The sequence below is a fragment of the Pinus tabuliformis genome, chromosome 7, assembly GCF_031772625.1.
Source record: "Pinus tabuliformis cultivar Carrire ecotype Pingquan chromosome 7, CPIR1, whole genome shotgun sequence".
NCBI lineage: Eukaryota > Viridiplantae > Streptophyta > Pinopsida > Pinales > Pinaceae > Pinus > Pinus tabuliformis.
In genome coordinates, this window is record NC_142293.1 from 1,894,736,503 (window position 1) to 1,894,752,458 (window position 15,956).

Genomic DNA, 15,956 nt, shown 5'->3' on the forward strand with positions numbered 1-15,956 from the left:
ACACCTCTAAGAATCTTGCTAAAGAAAGCAACTGGAGGCTCTTTTCCTTCATCATTTTTCTGTAACAAAACAACAACTATTGAATTAAGTGATGCAAATGAAAAAATTCGAAAGGGCTTTTGATAATCAGGGCTAATTAAAACTGGAACAACTTGTAATGCTTCTTTGATTATCGAGAATGACTCTCTGGCTTCCTTGGTCCAATATACTTCATTTTCCTTCTTCAACATATTGGTAATCTCTTTTACAATTTCAGCATAACTGGACACAAACCTCCTTAGAAAAATTATTTTTCCTAGAAATTTTGAATGTCTTTCTTTTTCCTGGGCAGGGGTATTTTCTGCACAGCTTGCACCCTTGCTGGATCTATCTTCACTCCATCTCTAGAAACAATGTGCCCCAGCAGTTTGCCTTCTTCTAGAGCAAAAATAGACTTCTTAGGATTCAAAGAAAGCCCAAATTTTCTACATTTCTCAAAAGTCTTTTTAAGATGGTCCAGATGCTCCTCATTTGACTTAGAGAAAACAATGATATCATCCAAGTATATCACTACAAACTTATCACCCACAAATGCAATGTCCATAGCCCTCTGAAATGTTGCACCTGCATTCATCAACCCAAAAGGCATTCGAGCATACATGAAGGTTCCCCAAGGAGTTGTGAATGCAATCTTTTTCTGATCTTCTTTATCAACAACCACCTGGTTATACCTAGAGAACCCATCTAGCATTGACATTCTGAATGATCCAGTTACCTTCTGCAACACATGATCCATTTTAGGTAATGGATAGTTATATTTTAAGGAAGCCCTATTTAAATTTCTAAAATCCACACATAACCTTATTTCTCCATTTTTCTTCCTTATAGGTACTAAATTGGCCACCCAGTCAGAGTATCAGAGTGGAACTATTATCTTGGCATCAAGAAGATTTTTGACTTCTTTCTCAATCAATGGTAAAAGCAAAGGATTGATCTGCCTGAGTTTCTGCTTAAATGGTTTAATCCCTTCTTTCAAGGGAATCTTGTGCTGAATAATGCTTACATCATATGTCTTGAGATCCTCATAGGACCAAGCAAAAACATCAGTGTACTTCTTGAAAAGCTCAATATATCTCTCCTTATAATTAAGTGGAACTCCTTTAAACAATTTGACTAACTTGGGCTCCTTCTAGGTTCCAATATTGTGATCTTGAATCTGCTCATCCTGTGAAACTTTTTCCGAACTAACATCAACATCATTGGAGTTAAAAATTCTTTCAAGAGGGACAAGCCCTCTTGGCAGAATATTATCTTTCAATTGAATAATTTTTTGATTAACTATGGAATTTTTAAAACCACTTACTTCTGCACCTTTTGTTGTTTCATCTCCATCTTGATCAATCTCAGTGCCCTGAAAATCTTCAATCATAGTCAAGAATTCCTTAATCTATTGATCATCCTAAAAAACCTGCTAGTGTTTTATATTATCCAGAATAAAAGGCCTATCCCTCATTTCAACCTCATATCTTAGCTTTGGATTTATATGAGGCCTAAAAGTACTGGCAGACACAGCCAAGGAGTTTGCTAATCTGTTCCCATCTCTTGGAATGAACTGTATGTTGAAAGCCTCAAATAAATTCTCAACTAAATCCCACACTTCATTTCTATATGCCCTTAGCCTAGGGTGTTTTGTTTGACAATGGTTCTTAATTTGCTTTATAATCAGCTCTGAATCTCCAAAAACGGAAATTGATTGGACTCCCATTTGTTTTGTTGTTTGCAGAGCAATGGTCAAGGATTCATATTCTACCACATTATTAGTTTCTTCGAACTTCAATTTAAAAGAAAATGGGATCATATTACCTCCAGGTGTAATTAAGAGGAAACCATCACCTGTTCCTTCTTTAGAATAGGCTCCATCAAAGAATCATTTCCACACCCCTTCTGTTAGTAGCTCTGTATTTACATAGGCTGAATTAATCTGCCTCTAGTTATCTTCAACCAACTCTGCATTGTCATGTAGCATGAAGCAAGAAAAGTCATCTTTTTCTTGGATATACGCAGGTGAATCACTTGCTTCGTTCTTTGTGATTGTTTTAACAAATCTTGTTTCTTTGTACAACCTTCTTTCTTCTCCACCAAAAATTGGTATGATAGCATAAGTAAAATCCAATTTCAGAACACCACCCAATTTAGCCCCCCATGACCTAGATAGCAACATTCCAAACCTAGCAGGGATATCTGCTACCACTACATCCATTACCAAGCTTCTAGCTGGGATCTGGGCTAATGACACCACCATATCTTTAATGACCCTGAGACACTTGACTTTATTTGAATCAAAAGAATAAAGGTCTCTGTAAGGTTTAGTAACTTGTAGGTTTAGTTATTTCATTACTGATAGTGGCATAAGGTTATGTGAAGCTCCCGAATCAAACATACAATTATGCAAGAGGAAATCATGAATCAATAAAGAAATGTAGAAAGGAGGTGTTGAAGAATATACCTCCTCCACATGTGGACCAAAAACCACTACTGGTTTATCTTCTTGCAGAATCACAATATCATTTATATTCACATTCTAAGATAGGTTGATAAACTCAGCAATCTCTCTTTGATAAACTGGTGTTTTGACCAACTGTGTGAGGGGCACCTAAATTTTGATTTTTTCTAACTCTTCAGTGAGACTAAATACATGGATCTGTTTAGTATTCCTTTCATTTTCATCTTCACTTTTCTTCATCACTGAAATCTCTTGTGGAATGGAAACAATTTTTTCTAAAGGAATTTTATCACTTTTATCTTGAGAAGGCTCACCTTGAAGTATTTGAGTCTTGCTATTTGTATTATGCTGTTGCTTTCCTTTATTTAATTATTTTGCAGGTTGTGGTTCTTTTGGAGTAACCTTTTGTAAGGGAGTTGGAACTTGCTGCTCACCTTCATTTTCTTGAATTCTAGATCTTTTTCTTTATCTCAAGTCATATTTCTTATGTAATTCTGCCTGCATAAAATCAATAAACTGCTTCCAAGATTCATCAATTTCACTCTCATCATAAATGGCATCTATTTCAGTATATTCTTCTACCTCAACACCTAGTTCATCTTCATCTCCTGCATATAATGTGGAAATATGATCATCATGATCCTTGGAAGGCTCTGGTACTTCATCAGGATCTGCCTCTAAGTAAAGTAGTGCTTGAACCTGATCTTGGTGTTTTCTCTCCTTCTGCAAAATTTGCAGAGGTTGTCTTCTATATTGAGGATTAAAGTTTCTGTTTTGCTGTACTTGCCTCTGAGAATTCTTACTCTCCAATTCCAATTTAATCAATTTACTAGACAAATTTTTAATCACATTATTCATATCCTCTAATGTTTGATTTTGAGAGGATTCCACTTTAGCCTTTCCCTTATCTTGGGTAGGTTGTGTCTTTGGTGCTTTACCTGCAGCCACCATATTTGCTTCTATTTCTAAAGCATCAGTTTGGATCTGATCAAGGGTTGTGGATCTTCTCTCCCTCAATGTGAACCCAAAATCTGATTCAAATGCCCCTGCAAAAGTTATTTTTGCACCAGTAGGAGGGGGCTTGATCTCCACTAGAAGACTGTTGTAAAGTTTATTGAACCTTCTGATGAACTCAACAACACTTTCATCAGATTTCTTTTTAATAGCATTAAACTCTGTAAGTGAATACCCATGGTCTCGTTTCTCTCCCCATCTCTGGGTGAACTAGCGCTCCATCTCTTCCCATGTAGGGATAGAGTTATTAGGAAGCCTTTAAACCATTTTCTTGCTTCACCATCCAAGGATTGCACAAAAAGTCTTTTAAAGACATCCAGGTGTTCAACATTGAGGTTTTCTGCAAAATTACAAAACAATGTTATATGCTTCTCTGTTCTTTGTTCATCCTCCCCTGAGAAACGAGGAAGAATTTTTAAGTATTCTTGAGGCATTGGATTCAACTGTTATGGCAACTGAATAGGTGCATACCTATTCAACAAGAATGCAGGTGCTGACATGTTTGCTCTTGAACTCACTGAACCTTGAGTACCAACAGGTAGAACCTATATGAGTAGTAAATGGAGTATCAAAAGTTGGCAATGTAGTTATAGGTTCAGATTGAACAACTATAGCAGATATATTTCTGAATATTGGGAAAGAAACAGACTCTAGAGACTGTTCTTGACAGTTGGGTGCTTGAAATGAAGTGGATGTAAAAGGTAGCTCTTGGTCATTAAAAGGTGAATGTTTGGATGAAAGATGTCTTGAACTGCTGCCAGGTGCAGACAATGTAGGACTTGGTGTAAATGGAATTTTTGGCCTTCCAACCCTCTTGGGAACTAGTCTCTCAGGGTCTGAAAGGGCTTGAACTTTTTGCTGTGAGGTATCTGACCAGAGTTATTGTTTTCTGTTCAATACAGCCAAATATTTCCTCCTCACTGAACAACCAAAGGAAAATATTGAAAGCCCACGGAAAAATGTTCTTGATTTCTTCCTCGACAACGGAACCAATTAATGTTGTCCCTTAAGAAACCAATTTCTTGGCTGTGTAGAAATTGTGCTTAAGAAATTTTTTATTATTATTCTTGTCACTTATTTGTATGATGTATCCTCATGTGAAGGGCCTGAAGGACATGACTTTGAACCCTTAATATTTAGGTGATATGAAAGTCTCAGAATGCAATAGGATGCTGAATATAAATGCTGAGTGAAGAATGCTTGTAGAAGTTAGAGACAATATGCTGTTTTTCACAGAAACTATTATCTGTAACTTAGAAGAAATGTAGAAGTAGGAATTTTAAATATAGGAGCGCTCTTTTAAGGAATTTTAACTTCATTCACATAGGTAAACAAAGACCCGTAGCTTCATTACCATACTTAAAGAAAGGAAGGCACATGATGATACATTACAGAGAAATTACAAAATCATACCCAAAAATGTGTGGAAAACTCCTGATTCTTTCATTAATCATCAATTTATCAAAAATACAATAGCATAGTCTCCAGGTTCTTCAAAATTGAGACCTTTTTCCTATAATTTTGCCTCTTTTTATACATCATGGGATAGTTGGTAAATACCAAAACTGTCAAAATACTTAAGTACCTCCTAACTGTCTAAAGTAAAAGTCATTACAGAATATTACATTGGAGGGTAAAAGACACCTCATTCTTCTCAAGAAAACAAAATAACAAGAAGTAAGAAAAAATAGAGTATGATTGGTGATTTCTGCTCGCTGTTTGAATCTGTGGCTTGAGTATGTGGTCCTGCTGATGCATCTTTGGTCTGCTCTATCATCCATTCCTTGCACTTTCTCCATAATGGTACATTTGACTTTGGTGCTTCCTCTAACTTATCAAGTGCTATTCTGCAAGTTGTGATCCTACCATAAGTAGGCTTGTCAGTAAATAGAGTCTTCTCCATCCAGAAAAGCTTAAAATCTTTTTTCAAGTAGTTCACAATGGTGGCTCCTTTTAATACTGTTGTTTTTTCATGAGTGTTATCAACTTTTCTTTTTGCCTCAACCAACAAAGTCTCATATGTTTTCCATGGCAGCAAGTTTCCTTGTAGATCCCAACAAGAAGGAAGTCCAGCCCTAACCCTTTTATCACACAAGATGTTAAACTTTGAAGCTGCTTCCTTCATCTCATTTATCTTCTTCTCAGTTGTATTCATGTAGATGTTCCTGACAATCATTCTGTTAAAATATCTTTCACATGTTGTTCTGTCTAACATGTTATGTTCCTTCAATTCTGCACTAGATTTAGAGTTAATGAAATCTATCATCCTCTTTGCAAACTTTGATCTATATATATCCTTTTGCTTATTTTTTATGACCACCTCTTCCATATCCCGAACTAATGTTTTCTCTTCTGATATAATCACAAGAAACTCCCAAATGCCCTTGATAACCTCAATGACTTCATCCCACAGGATTTCTCTAGCTTGAATTAAGGACATATTGCCCTTAATTTTCTCCTTTAGCCTTTTGATTTCATCTTCAGCCCTCAAGAGATCTTCCCTGTACTTATTTGCATTATCTTTCTCCATTCTTGCTTCTTCTTCACTCAAATTCAATAACTTGGGCTTTCTTTACATCATGCTAAGCCATTTTAAGATCTGTTTCCAACTGTAAAACATGTGCTGCTGGATCATCTATGTTGGTTGGCATTACTATTGTACAAACATGAGTGTCCACCTGTCGTTGCAGCTTGTCCAAAGATTCTTTAAGTAAAGAAACTTCTTCAGTCTTCTGCAACACATTCTGTAGGACCTTTTCCTTTTCCTTTTCTACTTCATCTATCCCTGCAACTATGGGATTCTCACTTGTAGCTAGATTCAACTTCTTTTTCAAATTCCCAATATCTGATTTGGCAGATTTCAATAATTTCTGAACAACAGGTTGGTCATAAGGATTAACACTTATTTTGATGATAATCTTCTTTATCTCATCCACCTGAGCATTCAAAGCTCTGGAGTTGGCTTTCTCCAACTTTAATAGCTGAATCACCTTATTTAGCATTTTTTCTGCCTTGACAGCTGCCGCATTTGTCTTATGTAGATCATTTACGATCAATTGCCCAATTTTCATATGCAAATTGATCTTGTCAAGCATTGGAAGCTTGTGACTGTCAATAATTAAATTCATAGTCTTGAAATTGCTAATAGACCTGTTGATGCCCCGAAATTCGTTGCAACAACATCGGGGAAACCACCCGGTCCGGAACTTAGTGCAGCTCCTTTTCCGTTTGGGATAGTGGCTCCGACTGGGGATAATGGGACCAGTTTCCCAAGAATTATAAGTAAACGGGATGGATGAATGATTTACGATATAAGGTGATAATAAGTGAATAGCTAAACTATAAGAGAAATATAATAACTATAATCTAATCCCGGGACTTATCGATTCGTAGAATGCAACGTTTGATAATCTATGCTTAATGGCAGGCATATAGATGACTCTAACACTAAAGCATAGATGTTTAAATCATTTAAGATTGCTCTGCATAATTAGTTATGCAGAGCGATAATAGCGAATTACTGCACTTAGTCATTTATATTATTGCTACACGCATGAGTAAGAGAGATAACAAATCACAAAACATTCAATAGTGATATGAATTGAAGATTTGCTGTTATATTGCATACATGTATTCAACAATAGCAAAGATAATAACACAACAATTCATATAATAGAAAAGAGGACAGATACAGATAATAGTACCATGTAAGCTGTTTGATCAATCCAGTATATTAATCACTATGTCGCGGTCCTTCCTTCAAACCAGAAAGCATTCCAAGCAAATGACAGTAGTGCACAATTTGCATAAAACAACCTTCTAAGCAAAATTAAGAACCAGTGGTCGAGTTTCACAAAAGGATATAGACTGAAGCACAATAGTGCAAACTTCAGCCTTTAAGTCTTTTACAAAATTTTACGACCCTTTCCAAAACAATGAAAGGATCTATAAATACTATGCTAATCTAAATATCTAAATATCTAAAAACTGAAAAGCTACTAAATTGGCATTAACAAATATCATCTTGTTTCCTGGTGATCTGGCAGTCGGCGGCGATGCTTCATTCAGAGGTCTCTTTGCCTTTACTCCTTCGCTGACATATCGCCAACATTGGCTCTACTTCTGGTGGAGTATTGAGGAGTGAAGTTAGCTGGGCATCATATGTGGCATCCTGAATGTCGGAAATCAGATATCGGAGGGCATCCGTTAAATAGTTAAGTGCCGACCTTTGAGAATGTGGTTTAATCAGAAAGAGCCAGTATGCGTCGGCGGTTAAGGTATTTACTCCGGCGATTAACCGCCCTTGTTTCTCCAGATCAGGGTAATTTCTATGCTCCAGCATGTTTGCTGTTGTTATGTTTCCAGGTGTGCATTGGGAAATCATGTTTGCCAGATACAATGTGTCGTTGACTAGATTGATCATGTTGCTGGCAATCATTTTACATCTTGAGGCTGCCCTTTCCGCTTTCATTACCTGCGTGTTCCATTCCATGAAGAGTATGTCCTTGTATGTTACATGGATTCGGGACAAATTTGCCGCTTTCCCTTCTGGAGTGTCTTGCCATTCAATATATTCTGATATATCATCTTCAGCCTGATCTAGCTTATTCCTGGCCTTCTCTATTTGCTCACACACTACTGTAGATGTTTCACAAAGTGATTCAGCATCAACAAGTTGTCGGCACAAGAGCCTGATCTGAGATATTAATGCGCTGTTTATTTGAGTTTCCTCTGCTCTGAAATCATCAATACTCTGGGTGTCCTTGATACCTTCGAGCTGTGCTGATAGCTGAATTATTTTCTCGTCTTTAGATTTTATCATCAGCTCATTCGATGCTTTTAACTGGGATAATGCCTCTGATAATTCTTTTGCTTTCTGAATGTCACTTTGGTCTATCCTCTGTTTTTCGATTAGCAGTTGCTGGGTTAACAAATTATTTTCTTGCTGTTGAGTCAGCAATTGTTCCTCTACCTGTGCTGCCTTATTTCTCGCCTCAATTACTTCTGCCTGCAATGCATATATCTCATGATCTTTAGTCTTCAACAGAAGACTTACTTCTGATGCTTTGTCAATAGTTACTGCCGAATAAGCTCCCACAAATTGTGACAGCTTAGTCAGATCTTCAGAGGGATCTAATTCTCCTTTCCAGACCACATTGCCCGTGACTGTTTGCTCGGGTGAAATAGAAGGTTGATCAAGCCTTCGTCTTTTCCTAGAGCACCTAACAACGACTCTATGCTTTGGGCTGTAGAAAATGTCTAGGGGAGGAATTTCCTCCACCTGAAGATCAATTTGATCGGATGGGTCTTGAGTGATTACCTCAACATTCTATACCATGGGTGGGCTGCTGGTTCCTTCTAGAACCTGAGAAGAAGTAGTATCGGGAGCATTACTTGTTTTAGAGGCGTCTGAGTCTTTGGAGGCTTCCTTACCACTGATAATGGAATCGAATTGGTTCCATTCCTTAATCAATTCAGGATCAGTAGAGATTTGCTCACTTTGTTCTGTGTGGGCTTTACTCTGTTCTTTCTCTTGTTCAATCCTCTGCTGTTCCTCGAATGCCTTCCGTTGTTGCTCCTCTTGTGCTCTTTGCTGCTGTTCCTCCAATTCCTTTTTCTGCCTATCTTCCAGTTCTTTCTTTGCTTTCTCTTCTTCTTCCCTCTTCCTCTGTTGTTCTAACTCTTTTTGTTTTCTTTGCTCTTGATCCTTTTGTGCCTTTTGCTGCCTTTCTATCTGCTCCCTTTTATGCTTCTCTGCCTGCAGCTTGTTTTTCCTTTCCTCCTGTTGTTTATCATACTCTTTAATTGTAACAGGAGGTGAATTTATTTGCTGCTGACTAGGCTCGCTTGAGGAGGATGTTGGGGTTGTGGATAAAAAATCTAGAGGCAAAGTTTGCAACCTTTGCTTTCTAAGTTTATTAAATTCAGTTAACTCCACATCTTCGTATCTCATTGCAGCAAGTTGTTTGATTTGGCTTATTGAATCGGCACTCACGAACAGGTCATCAAACTGATCTTCTTGATGGACAACCTTTGACAGTTTGGCCTGTTCCAAGGCAATGAAAGCAGTCTTTTTTGGATCATAGAGTCTGTTTGGAATAGAAGCCAAGGATACCATTTGGAGTTTTGCTGCTTCCTTTTCTGCATGCTTGTAATTCTGCAGCGTATAAACTCCAGTTCTTAAAGGAAAAGAGGGCCATCCTCTCTTTTTCTCCTCTTTGAGAGTTTGTGTGACACCGTCAGACATAATCTGGTAGGAGATTTCCCGGGCTAACAATTTATCTGGGATGTACAGGGGGAGAACATGTGGCCTAGCCTTGCTTCCAAAAACTCTAATATAGGTAAAATGCTCTTCCCCGAACCAATGGGCTACGGCTAGTAGGTCAAAAGAAGCTTCATAGGAAATTCTTGGGATAGGTCTGTCGAAAATAGAATAGTGGACGGGCACCATGAAACCATTGCAAATTTGATACAAATGGTCTTTGTAAGAGGGTTTCCATAATTTCCGATGGTACAAGTGAATGGGTGTTGGGTCATGGGTGGTCCATCTCCAACCAAGGACAGGAAACTCAGAATTAAAACACAGGGTATCCATAATGTAAGCAGAGTAATAAAAGGGTGGGATTTTCCTCTCGGTGACTCTGGTTTTGGCCCTAAACTCACGAACAGCTATGACCAATTTATCAGATAGAATAGTGGCCCAATCCATGATTGTACTATTGACGGCTGCTTCCATTAAGGGAACCATATCAATATGGATATTAGCAGAGTCATGTAATCCCCACAATCTACACATCATAATCCCAGCATAGCAATAGGGAGAAGCCAAAGAAGCATTGGAGTACTTACCCGAAATGTCATGCTTGTGTTTAGATGGATTCTGCCTCCAATCTCGGAGAGGTTCGGATGGTGATTCATTCTCTTTCGCGAACTTCTCCACAAAGGCTCTGTTATAGACTAGCTCAGGTTCAGGTAAATGATACATCCGCCTCAGGTCATCAGGCTTGAAGGACCCGAAAATCCTTCCATCCTTTGTATGAAAGGTTCTATCAGTGAGGGTAATTTCCTCAATTGCCCAGCGTACCACATCAGTGTAAGGTAGGACTTGTTCTCTGGCTCCTATTCTGTGTAGAAAGGAGTCGGCCAAGTCTTTGAGAGTTGCCTCGGACTTCCTTAGTTCATCCACACTAGCCTCAGTTACTGTTTTTTCTGGTTGCTCAGCCTCTAACAAATTATATGTACCTTGCCATGTAGTGCTAGGAAGACCAGTGCATGTAGTATCTGAGATTAAACCTTTCTTTGAAACTATAGCAGCTTGACCTGGGACAGGTGTTGCAGTAGAACCTGCCACCTTCTTGAATTTCTTTCCCATCATGTTCAGACTTCTCCCAACGGTTGAATTCTACACAAATGCAAGAGAAATCGTAACAAGGAAATAACAATGACAATCCATAACGGGATAGATATATTACTTGAAGTGTGGTGAGATTAATTCTAAAAGTGGTTGCGGATCTAATGATTTGAGAAGGCACCGCAGATGCAATGATGGTGATTTTACAGCCTGCAGCTCCATAAATGACCATTACTTAAGTTATTAAACCGAATGACCCCTTAAAGCATGCAACAGATTTTTTCAAAGGTCTAATCGTAAATGTTCGTTAAATCGAAGGGGCAAAGCTTTAAATACGCATGCATTACCTTATCCCTGTATTTAACGGCATTTTGAAATCTGTGCTTTTGTCAAATCGGATTTAAATATAACTTTGAAGCTTTGAAATAATCACCTTTTAGGAATTCTGGTCATCATTAAGCGTCATCGCATCGCATCGGGGGTGTGAGTGATATTATCGTTTGGGAGAGATCTTGGCGAATGCCGATTGCGACATTGCATCATATTAGCGCGCGAACATAATCCCTAGATGTATATCAAATGATTTACCGACTATCGATAGCGATATCACATCGCATCGGGAAAATATCTGAACGTCTTATGAAAATGTATGGGATTCTGCCGACTACCGATAGCGATATCGCATTGGGTCGTGGCTTAAAACGCTTTTCATAAGAAGCAGCGCCGATAGTTGATCACCGATATTGTGTCGCATCGGGGAAAAGACATGTGCTTTTTCTGTGTGTGCATTGGCTATCGCCGATGGCCGATAGCGATATCGCATCGGAAAGGACCAAGGTAACAAGCGATATTGCGATTGCTTTTTCGGACTTAACCAAAAATTGATTGTTATTTGTTCAAAAAGGCTTTTATTCACAAATTCATTTGATTATCATACCTTTTTCGAACAAATTCATTAATGCCAATTAAAATTTTAAAAGGGACCCATTTCATATGTTAATTGTTTGTGATAAAAATGTTATGAAATGGGGGGTTGTTGTAGGGCACAACAATTGGCGATTCGTTGGTAGAACCAGTTATCTCTGGACTAATAAATATACTTACACTTTTTCAAATAGAATCTTTATAAGGGAAAGGAAATTTCTAATATAACTAGATGTCTATTGATTCTGAATAAAACCGGCTTCTTCAGTTGACTTCCTCTTTTTATAAAGAAAATAAATGCATTTTAAGTTTTAAAACAAGTCTTTATTGGTTCATAAAGGTAAAATAGAAAACTTTTCCATATCAGCTTTTAAAATAAACTCCTCTGTCACAGGTAGAGCCTCTGCTGCCAGCAAACTTTTATAGTCTCGGCAGGGTTACCTTTTAACCATGTTGTTGTCCATTGTTCCATTTACTTAAGAGTGTGACTAAACAGAATGAATTCAAAAGATATGTTCGCATTTTTTGAATTTCACTTTCTTCTTGCTTAAGATAAAAGCCATTGTCCTGGTTTGGTGGCCAGATAATGACAATGCCACTCACGGGTAGTAATCAAACTGAACAAGCTGGCTCGTGATGAGACCCCTTGTCTTGAAATTTCAAGCCATTACCCTGTTTGATATGCAGTTTTGGTAATATCAGTTAAATTATTTTCCTATGAACATGGTAAGCAGGCTTGTAATAAGACCTCTTATCTTTAATCTTTTATATTTTAGAATTACACTCTGAGTAATCATAAACTTTTGGTGAATGGGATGAACAACTATCTTCTTAAGAGTAAATGGATGACAGGTTAAGAGCTAAAGATGCTGAAGATGGATTAGCTCCTATTTTAATATAGATAACCTTTGGAGACCAATTTTAAAAACCCAAGATGACTCATAGAACTTCGTTCAGAGTGAAGTTTACAAAAGTTAGACCGTGATCTTCAGAATAAAAAGATATCTAATTTCCTAGAAATGATCTCTCTTGGTTTAAGACGCTATTATCCAAAAGTAAATATTAATAGTGCCGTGGCGAGACAACTTTTAATTACAGCGAAAGGTCAATGGAAGATGTCCCACATCCTTATTTCTACAAATCCTACAAATTATATAAAAACTATCAAACTATAAAGAGAAGGGGTTACCTCCTCAATTAAAGAATTTCTTCAAGATCAGACCATTGACAGGGAGAGAATCTCTCACCCCTGATAGATTTTGTAGTATAAAAGTGGAATGGCCTACTTTCTCACAGATATGAAATGGTCCAAGCCACAGTTTCTGAAACTTGGAGTGTTTACCTTTGTCTTCATGGGCTTTGTCCCATTTCAGAACTAAATCTCCGACTTGGAATTGTTTAGGACTAGACGAAGCTAGATCAAAAGCTGCTTTAATGACTTGCTGATGTTTTGCGTGTATAACCTTGGCTTTTTCCCTTTCTTCTTCAAGTTTGAGAATTTGATCATATCTAAACTGGATAGAGGAAGAAGGAGTTTCGTCAATAAATTGCACTAGGGCTAGAGATGGAAGAAGAAGATTGGTTGGTACGATTGCTTCTTTTTCGTAGACAAGATTAAACGGAGAGGTTCCTATGGAGGCTTTCTGTGTTATCCTATCGGCCCATAATGCAAATACCAAGGATTTGTGCCAGTTCTTATGATTCTCTTCGATTGTTCGCTTAATGATTTTGATTAGATTTTGATTAGTTGATTCTGCTAGGCCATTACCCTGAGGGTAGTAATTAGCAGAATACTTTAATTTAAACCCTCTTTTGATAGCGAAATCAATCATTGCATTGCCTGAGAAGTAAGAAGCATTATCAAAGACAAGAGCGTTTGGAACACCAAACCTGGTAATGATGAACTGATCTATAAATTCAATGATCGCCTCAGAGTTTGCTGTCTTTAACGGAACTGCTTCTACCCACTTTGTAAAGTAATCAGTTGCTGTAAGGATATATTTGTGCTGCTTGGAAGAAGATGGATTAATTTCTCCAATGATGTCCAATCCCCATTGTTCAAAAGGTTGTTCAATGTTGACTGGTTGCAAAGGGAAAGCTGGTTTTTGTTGTCTTCCACTGGCAGTTTGGCATTTGAGACATTTCCTTACATACTCGTGAGCGTCCTTAAACAAAGTAGGCCAATAGTATCCAGCATGAATGACTTTATGAGCTGTTGTATTAGCTCCAAAATGTCCTCCTGCTGGTCCGTCGTGTAGCTCCTGCAAAACCTTTTGAGCTTCAGGTTTCTCAAGGCATCTTAATAGGACAGAATCATAATTTCTTTTGAAGAGCACATCATTGATAATGGAAAAACTCTTAGCTTTCAATCTAATGGCCCTTTTGTTCTTGTAGGACAAATTGGTAGGTGCATAACCATTCTTTAAATAAAAGATCAGATCTGCATATTGAGATTCGGAATCGGGAATACTTAGCTGATTAACTTCTTGAGTTTTCTCTGTATCACTTGATTCCGGAATGTTTGATGCTCCTGCTAATATCCTGCAAAAACCTTGACCTTTAACAAACTTTGATGGCTTTATTTCTAGGTCATATTCTTGGAGAGCTGCGACCCAATTTGCCCTTTTTTCGCCCAATTCTTTTTGAATTAATAGCTTCCTAACTGCCGAGAAAGGGACTATCACTTTAGTATGGGTTTTTAAAAGAAAGGGTCGATAATGTTTGACTGCTTTAAAGACAGCAAAAGCTTGTTTGTCAATATCGGAATAGTTCAATTCGGCGCCTTGAAAGTTTGAACTAAAGAACGAGATGGGCACTTCCAAATTGTCATCATTCAAATGGGTGAGCACTGCTGCGTAAGATAAGTCGGATGCAATGGTATATAATGTAAAATGATTAGAAAGATTTGGAGTATTCAGAGCTGGGGTATTGATTATTGATTGCTTAATGTCATTAAAAGCTTGCTTTTCTTCTAATCCCCATCTGAAGGTTGAATTCTTTTTAATCATCGTTTGTAGTGGTAGTACAATCTGTGAAAAATCTGGAACAAATCGTTTAACGAAATTAATCTGGCCTAAAAACGACTGCATCAATTTTTTGTTGTGTGGAAAAGGAATTTCAGAAATTTCCTTAATTCGATCAGGATCTACATAAATGCCATCCTTAGATACAATAAACCCTAAAAGCTTACCCTAGTTAAGAGCAAAGAAAGACTTTTTCGGGTTAAGAGAGATACCATATGTTTTGCATCGTTGAAAAATCTGATTTAAATCATGCAAGTGATTATATCTCTTTTTAGAATATACAGTAATATCATCGAGGTAGATGACTACTGTCCGGTTAATTAACCCTCTAAAGGTTGTATCCATGGCTCTTTGGAATGTCGCTCCTGCATTTATGAGTCCAAAAGGCATCTTTTGATATGCATAAGTCCCCCATTTTGTTCTGAATGTGGTTTTTAGTTGGTCATCAGGATGAACCAGCACTTGATTATATCCTGAGAAACCGTCGAGAAAGGACATCAATTCAGATCCTGCTACCGATTGGAGGATTTGCTCCATGGTAGGCAGTGGGAAATTATCTTTCAAGCTTGCCTTATTCAAGTTTCTGAAATCAATACAGATTCGGATGTCGCCGTTTTTCTTCCTGACTGGTACCATATTAGAGACCCAGTTTGAGTGTCAGACAGGGAAGATAATCTTAGCTTTTAAGAGCTTATTAAGTTCCGACTTTATCTGGCTCTCCAAATTCGGATGTATTTTTCTTAACTTCTGCTGGATAGGTTTTTGATTGTGAAGCATAGGAATAGTATGTTGTATGATAGATGTATCATATGTCTTGAGGTCGTCATACTTCCAAGCAAAAACTTGTTTGTTTTTCCTTAAGAGTTTGATAAATGCTTCCTTTTCTTCTATAGAAAGTCCTAATCCTAAGTTGATATTTTGAGGAGCTTGATCTGTTCCCAAATTAATCAATTCAAACCTAAGAGTAGAGCTTTGGAGTTTTGTATTAATTACAGGTTTGAACCTGTCTTTAATGTCATAAAGGTCTTCTAGCTTTACTACGGGCTTAGGAATCGCGTTATCTTGAGATGTTCTTTTCATTTGAGAATCATGCTCATCTTCTTCAATGATTTGATTGTCATAGGACTTTTCAGAGGTTAAGAATTGCAAGATGTCCTCGTCA